Source organism: Magnolia sinica, chromosome 2 (genome assembly GCF_029962835.1).
Source record: "Magnolia sinica isolate HGM2019 chromosome 2, MsV1, whole genome shotgun sequence".
In the NCBI taxonomy this organism is placed as follows: domain Eukaryota; kingdom Viridiplantae; phylum Streptophyta; class Magnoliopsida; order Magnoliales; family Magnoliaceae; genus Magnolia; species Magnolia sinica.
Window position 1 is genome coordinate 127,757,367 of NC_080574.1, and position 7,701 is coordinate 127,765,067.

The 7,701-nt window shown below is 39.4% G+C and overlaps 1 non-coding gene across 1 annotated transcript; it reads right to left on the minus strand.

Moving 5' to 3' along the window:
- Positions 1 to 6,658: 6,658 nt before the first annotated feature.
- TRNAC-GCA (transfer RNA cysteine (anticodon GCA)) lies at positions 6,659 to 6,730 on the minus strand. Its single transcript has one exon. It is a non-coding gene; the product is annotated as a tRNA-Cys (tRNA).
- Positions 6,731 to 7,701: the final 971 nt, after the last annotated feature.

Consider the following 7,701-nt stretch of genomic DNA (forward strand, 5'->3'; position numbering starts at 1 on the left):
TGAGCTCGGGCAAGCTTGAACTCGGCTCAAAATTTTTTTGAGATCCAAAAACCAGCTCGATTCTGTCCGAATCCAGTTTTGAGTTGGAGTGTGTCAAGCTTTTTCGACTCCAAGCTAACTGAGCTAACTCAACTCGTGTACAACTCTATTCACACCTGACGCAGGGATGAACGTGATGAGGATAACTACTCCAAATCCACGGAGCTTCTCTGGACTCCTCACAGAGACTTCTCGAATCCACGAGGAAAGAAAGCAAGAAAATATAAATAAATTCTAATAAATTCGAAATTGATTAATTGATGAATAAAAACGAGTTCACAACCCTTTAAATAGGGATACCAAGCAATAAGAAAGAAATCAGAAGTAAACTAAAATTAAAACTCCTATAAATTCGTAACTTACTATAAATAGTAAATTTACTTTTTATAGTAAGTTTCGTATGTGGCTTAACCACTTTATTCTCCTAATTATTCTAAGCACTTTTCATGTTGGACACAACTCCTAAAACCCAACGAATGAAGAGTTATAATCAAACTAAAACTTACTATTTATAGTAAAAACGGAACTAAACATGGAATTTCATCGTTAATAGGATGGAATCTCGCAAATTTCGGCATGGGCAACCTGGCATAGCCAGGTTGGTTGGCTAAATTAGCTCGTTCTACCCCAAAATCATATATGGTACGTCGATTAACTCATTCCGGTTTGCGAGATATGCCTATTTTATGGTTCGATGGTCTGGATCACTTCTGTCGTCGACCGGGCCTTTTCTGATCCATCTTGGCCATGTAACTGTCCGCGACCCGCTCTACATCAACACCCAAAAATATATTTGGTTGATCTTATCTTCTGTGATACAAACTCTGTTATTAATATAATGTCACATACTTATAAGCATGCCTTTAGAGAAGTGTAAGGTCGCATGACACGTGGCCACAATTAGCGAGCCAAATAATGAGGCAACGCGCTTGGCAAGTCTATAACTACTCACTAAGGGAAATAATCCTATCATGGATCTGGCTATAATATACTTAGTAAGGCTGTCTCTCATAGTCCTTCTAAAATGGGAGATATTCCCATAGGTATTCAGAAGTTTCGCAGTGCTCACAAAGATTCTAAATATCTAAATATTGGATTAATATCCAAACAAATTGATTGTGACATAGACCCAAATCAAGAGAAGATGGACATCAACGAATCGGGTCCTGGTCGTACATCAATCAGAATTAAAAGAATGGTAGAGCTCGAACTGGTGGATCCAGTCACACGAATTCCACAATAAAAAAAGAACATAATCTTGGAAGGGTGGAGATGGCGCTGATTAGGTCATTTAGATGCATGATAATGATCGATTAAGGTCCGAGAATAGCGGTAGAGGTTCTCCTGATTCATCCTAAATCTAGATGCAATAACGCCTTGAATTAACAATTTCAGATCTACGAAGACCTTTCTATTCAGAATGCATACTATAAAGGCAAAGAACCCCAGATCTGCAAGGAAACCTAACGAGGGTTTTGCTGTCTCGACAACTTATAAAATGAGCATATGATGAAAAGCTCGAGGCCCATACCAAATACATTCTATCTTAAAAATTTTAAAAATAAAAATAAAAAAATCTTTACGTTTATCTTAGCATAACATAGCCTTGTTTTAGAATAGATCAATACTGTCCAGAGCTTCTGTCACAATACTGTAGGATTAGATTAAACATCAACAACTTTAATTTGTTGAATCCTAATCAACTGAGTTCTTACTTAGGTGATCATCTTTTTGGTTACATCCTGCTAACCACTTATCTCAATCATCTATTTTTACAGACGGATCAGGTATTTATATCTCGTTTTATTTATTTCTCTAATTTATTTTGATACTCTGTCGATTCTTAATGAATTTCGTTCCAATATTAATAAAATTGACATTATTTTAGCATTCTTTTTATTTATTCGTCCATCATTATTTATTTGAGAAATATTATTTACAATTACTGGTTAAAGAAAAGTTTTGAAGTCTCAAGGCAAAAAGAATCCATTATATAGGACTCACCCTTATCCGTTGATGACAACGGGTGGCTACCTTGAGTCAAGTACAACTTTGACATGTCCATACTTCTTAATCGTATACGTAAACTTAATACAAGCCTTAGAACACACATGGCCCTATGTTTGATTGAATTGCGTGAACAACATGTACAAAATTTAAAATTACACGTACAAAATGCACTTGGCCTGTTTACTCATGTGTGAAAAATTTTAGATTATCATATTGACATATGGTAGTGACTCTTCTTTTAGATGAAATCAAGTACATGAGTATCTCTAAACAATTTGATTATGGTTGTGAGTAATCAGATACATACTACATACGTAGTTTAAAAGCAACTATGAATTCTTTGATAAAAACCATTTATAATGCATCAGAGGGAGGATGGATTGCAAAAATTTTCTTACATTGAGGCTATTTCAAACCATCAAGGCACTCTTTTACTTCCAAGGCTGACCCTGTAAAGCTAGGGCCAGGGCTGAGCCCTTTTAGATATATCAGGGCTCAGGCTGGGCTAGGACCAAGGCTCAGGGTACAAGGGCCAGATAGGGCCAACCTAGGTCCACTAACACCCCTAAGTTTTATAAGATTCTCTGTTGAGTCTCAACTCAAGCCTGATAATCAGGTGGTTTATGATGTCAATGGGGTTAGGTTGTGATGTAGAGCGGGTCCCGGACAGTTACATGGCCAAGATGGATCAGAAAAGGGCCGGACGATGACAGAAGTGATCCAGACCATCGGACCTTAAATTAGACGTATCTCACAATCCAGAATGAGTTATCTGACATAAAATATATGATTTTGGGGTAGAACGAACTACTTTAGCCAACCAACCCAGCTATGCCGGGTTGCGCAAGCTGAATTTGCGAAATATCCCTGGATCGACGGTCATTTTCCTATTTTAATTTCGTTTTTACTATAAATAGTAAGTTTTAGTTTGATTATAACTCTTCATCCGTCGGGCTTTAGGAGTTGCGCCCAACGTGAAAAGAGCTTAGAATAATTAGGAGAACGGTTTGGTGAAGCCAAATAGGACACTTACTATTTTTGGCCGAAAACCTTGCGCACTAGTAGACATCACGATTGTCTATAAATAGTAAGTTTACTATTTATAGTAAGTCACAAATTCTAGGAGTTTTAGTTGTAGTTTGATTCTGATTTCTTTCCCATTGCTTGGTACCCCTATTTAAAGGGTTGTGAACTTGTTTTTATTCATTCATTAATCAATTTCGAATTTATTATAATCTATTTCTATTTTCTGCTTTATTTCCTCATGGATTCGAGAAATCTCTGTGAGGAGTCCAGAGAAGTTCTGTGGATTCGGAATAGTTATCCTCTTGAGGAAGACGGTACTCGACCTCATGTCCTCCCCTCCGTCAGGTTGGGCCTGAAATAAAAGGCGATTAATAACAAGCCAAGCTCATGACTTTTGGGTCTATTACTAAACGGGCTGACCCATTTAGCCAAGGCCGATCCAAATCGGTGGGTAGCATGTTCGAAATCAAGTGTGGTAAAATCAAGAGCCACTTGGCTAAGACTCGGGACCAGCAATGTTGGTGAGACCCTGACCGTAGGGGCCCACCTTGATGTATGTACTTTATATCCACGTCGTACATCTGTTTTACAGGTTATTGCAGGCCATGGTCCCAAAACCGAAGCAGATATAAATTTCAGGTGGACCACATCATAAGAAACAGTAGTTATTGACCATTACAAACCTTTTGTGGGGTACAAAAGTTTTAGATGAAACTGATATTTATTGTTCCTTTCATCCATCCCGTGTGAACTTATTAACAGGTTGGATGGTAAATAAACATTACAGTGGACGCTAGAAAGTTTTTAATGATAGGCGTCCAATGACCACTGTTTCCTATGGTGTGGTCTACCTGAAATTTGTATTTGCTTTCATTTTTTCACCATGACTTAAAATAAGCTGTAAAAACGGATGAACGGCATGGATATACAATGCATATTTATTGGACCGTGAAAAGAAATTCAATGGCCCTATTTCCACAAACAAGTGTCCACTAATCAGAGGTTAAGATTATTCAACCGATCTGATCTTGAGATTGTAACTTGGCTACAGTGGACTCCAAAATCTCATCCATTTTATTTAAGTTATTATATGACACATGTACCAATTTTTAGTGCTGTCCTATCAAGCGTTGTTTACCCGAGTATCATATAACTCCTCGCGATCCCAAACCCATGGGATCTACGGACAAACACTGACATCACCATTGTTACCTTAAAATTGATCCCATCCCTCCTAATTCCATGGGTTTCGCCTGGCCAAACACGCCCTTAGATTATTTAACGGGCACGGGTCCAGAAGCATGAGATCATTGAGAAAGGGAATAGTTCCAGAAAGACTTTGATACTCTGGCAAAGTGTGATGATGATACACAGGTGGTAATAAACTACTGTGAATTTCATATGTAGTATGTATAATTTAAGTTAAACCGTTCCATATAAATATGCAACTTTATGATGGCTCCACTTGTGCAAATTGAGGAGCCCGGCTTGGGTAGATCCCTGGCTGTGGGGCTAACAGTGATTTATGTTACTTACATCCATGCCGTCCATCCGTTTTGACGTTCATTTTGAGGCGTGATCCCAAAAATGCAGCATATCCAAATATCAGGTGGACTATATGGCAGGGAACAATGGTGATTGGCCATTGAAAACTTCTTGTGGGCTATGGAAGTTTTGGATCAAGCTGATATTTATGTGGTCCCTTCATCTGTATTTTTGTAATATTATCAACCGGTTGGATGGAAAGTAAATATTCCACTTGCTTAGAGGTTTCTAATGGTTTCAATCACTACTGTTTCCTATGGTATGGTCCACCTTATATTTGGATCTGGTTCATTTTTATTATAATGTCCTAAGATGATCTGTCAAAACGGATGGACGGCATGGATGTAAGGTACATACATCAAAGTGGGCCCTGCAGTTAGGGAGCTACCCTGCTTCCAAACTGAGAAGCCCGAAGGACGCATATTACGTCCTGCCCCTGACACGACGGACCCGATACTGGCATGTTCTCTGTTAAGCCCGCTGTGATGTATTTATTTTATCAAAGCCATTCATCTATTTTTACAATCATTTATGACATGAGAAAAAAAATGGCAGATCCAAGGATCAAGTGGACCACACCACAAGAAGCAGTGGTAATAAGACACCCACTGTTGGAACTCTCTTAGGGCCTAGCGTGATGCCATCCAACCACTTTATAAGGTCGCATAGACCTAACCGAAGGAAAACACAAATATTAACTTGATCAAAACTTCCAAAGTTCTCAAGAAACTTTGAATGGTGATTGTTCAATCAGTACTATGTGGTCTGCTTAAGCATTCAATCTTTTTTCATTTTTGGGATCATTCCTAAAATTATATGGCAAAATATGGACAGTATTGTGGGTGAAAATGGACTGATCAGGCTGACTCAAGATGGGAACATGGCTTCCATCAAAAGGCTTGCTAAACCATGCCTGGATTCAACCAGCATCAACTACAGCCTCAATTCAAAACAAGTTCGTCCTAGACTTCAGCCTAGGTTTGTCTACCTGGACCTAGGTCTGTCCAATCTCGAGGTCGACCTAAATTTCAACCTCGGTCTATCCAACCTAGATCCCGTCCGATCTCGAGCTCGACCTCAACTTTGGCCTGCCTAAGTTCAAGGTCAAGCTCAACCTTATGTCCCGAATTAATTGATCACCAACCGCCTGAGAATCTACTAGAAGATCCTCTAGATTTTCTCCAAGGATTTCAGACGAACAACCGCGCATCTTAAAAATTAGTTTCCTAATATGTACGGTATTGGATGGCAGATTCATTGCCATACCCGACACCGCTTCCAAGGGACCTATATGTACATGCCCCTTTTGTAAAGAAAGGTACATATAATTTCTAACCTAAAACTCTATTTTACAACCAGACCCATATTTCCTACTTGACTTAGGTATCGGAGGGTCCTCTATACTAGCTAGGGTTTCCTTTGTGTATTCCTTGTGGAGGTATGCGAAGGTTCAAAAAAAAATAATCAGAAAACTGCATCAATCAGACAACATAGTTGAAACACATACATTAGGGTGGGCCTCACAAAGCCAAGACGAGTCCATCATGGCAGGGCAGGACGCAATCCCCCTGTGTGGCCAAACGAAAGGAAATTGCCTCTTGCCACTACGTGGACAGAATCATGTAAGGTAGGGCTTTGTGGGGGCCACCATAATATGAGTTTCATCTAATATGTTCATACTTTTTTAAATAGGATATAAGGCAAATATAAAGCTCAAGTGAACCACACAGCCAAGATTGAACTTCTACCAATAAAAACTTCCTAAGAGCATGATGTAAGGTGTCACATTCTAAGGTGTGCGTGTTACCCAGTGACACCTATCCACTCGCAGGCACAAGTATCACTGACTGTGGGCTCACAAATCCATACCGTCCAACCATTTTGAAAGCTCATTTTAGAGCATGATGTAAAAAATGAAGCTAGCTAAAATTTTAAGTGAACCTCACCACAGGAAACATTTGTGATTGAATCCCTGCCCTGAAAATTTTCATGGATTCAACCACTGAGGAAAGGATTGGAACCCCAAAATAAAATAACAAGGGCCCAACCGGGTTCGAACCGGTGACCTCTTGATCTGCAGTCAAATGCTCTACCACTGAGCTATGGACCCGGCCAAAATGTTTATTTTCCATCCAACCTTTTGATAAGGTCACACCCACCTAAATGGAAAAACCACACAAATATTATCTGGATCAAAATCTTTTGTGGCCCACAGGAAGTTTTTAATGGTCAATCAACGGGATTTGAAACTGCTTTACTTTTGGATCACACCATAAGATGAACTTTGAATACGGATGGATGGATGGCGTGGATGTAGTCACATGCATCACACTGGGCCCCACAATCATGGTCCCACACACCTCAGTGGATCCAGGGTCTCACCTAATCTTCTCCCGTCGTGAAAAAACTTCTGTGGCCCACAAAGTTTCCAATGGTGGGTGTTCAATCCTCACTGTTTGGTGAGGTGTGGCCCACTTAAGTTTTGGATCTGCACGATTTTTAGATTCCTATCCTACTTTGATTTTGAGAACTGAAGGATGGAGTGGATTTGTAAAGGACATTTCTGTGGCCCCACATACCTTCCTGCCACAGGAATTTTCTCTTGTCTGATGGCACAGGTAATCCCCGTCCGGTTACTTACTTGCCAGCTACGAACTGACTTCTTGTGTGTAAAATATTTACAAAATCCTTTTTAAATTTTTTTTAATATATTATAAAATAAGTCGTGGGTTGTGGTTTTCCTTCAACACACATCAAATAAAAGTAGAATGGTTTGAGTGGTAAACCTATTTTTAAAGACACTAAGCTTTCCAAATGACAAAACAGTCCCTAATTTAAGTGGAAATTATAAATATGTTCTTCACAACATGTAAGTCAATCCAAACCGTCCAAACAATGGGACCCATTTCAGGAGGAGTATACCCAAACATCATATTGTCCAAGCTAGGCACATTGGCTGAAATCAAGGGACCCATTCGTGGAAAGATGGATCTCCAAGTATAAGCATGGACAACTGTAGATGGTGGGCTCATCGATTTGTGTAGTGGCAAACCCTTCCTTCGATTTTTGTATGTTAATACA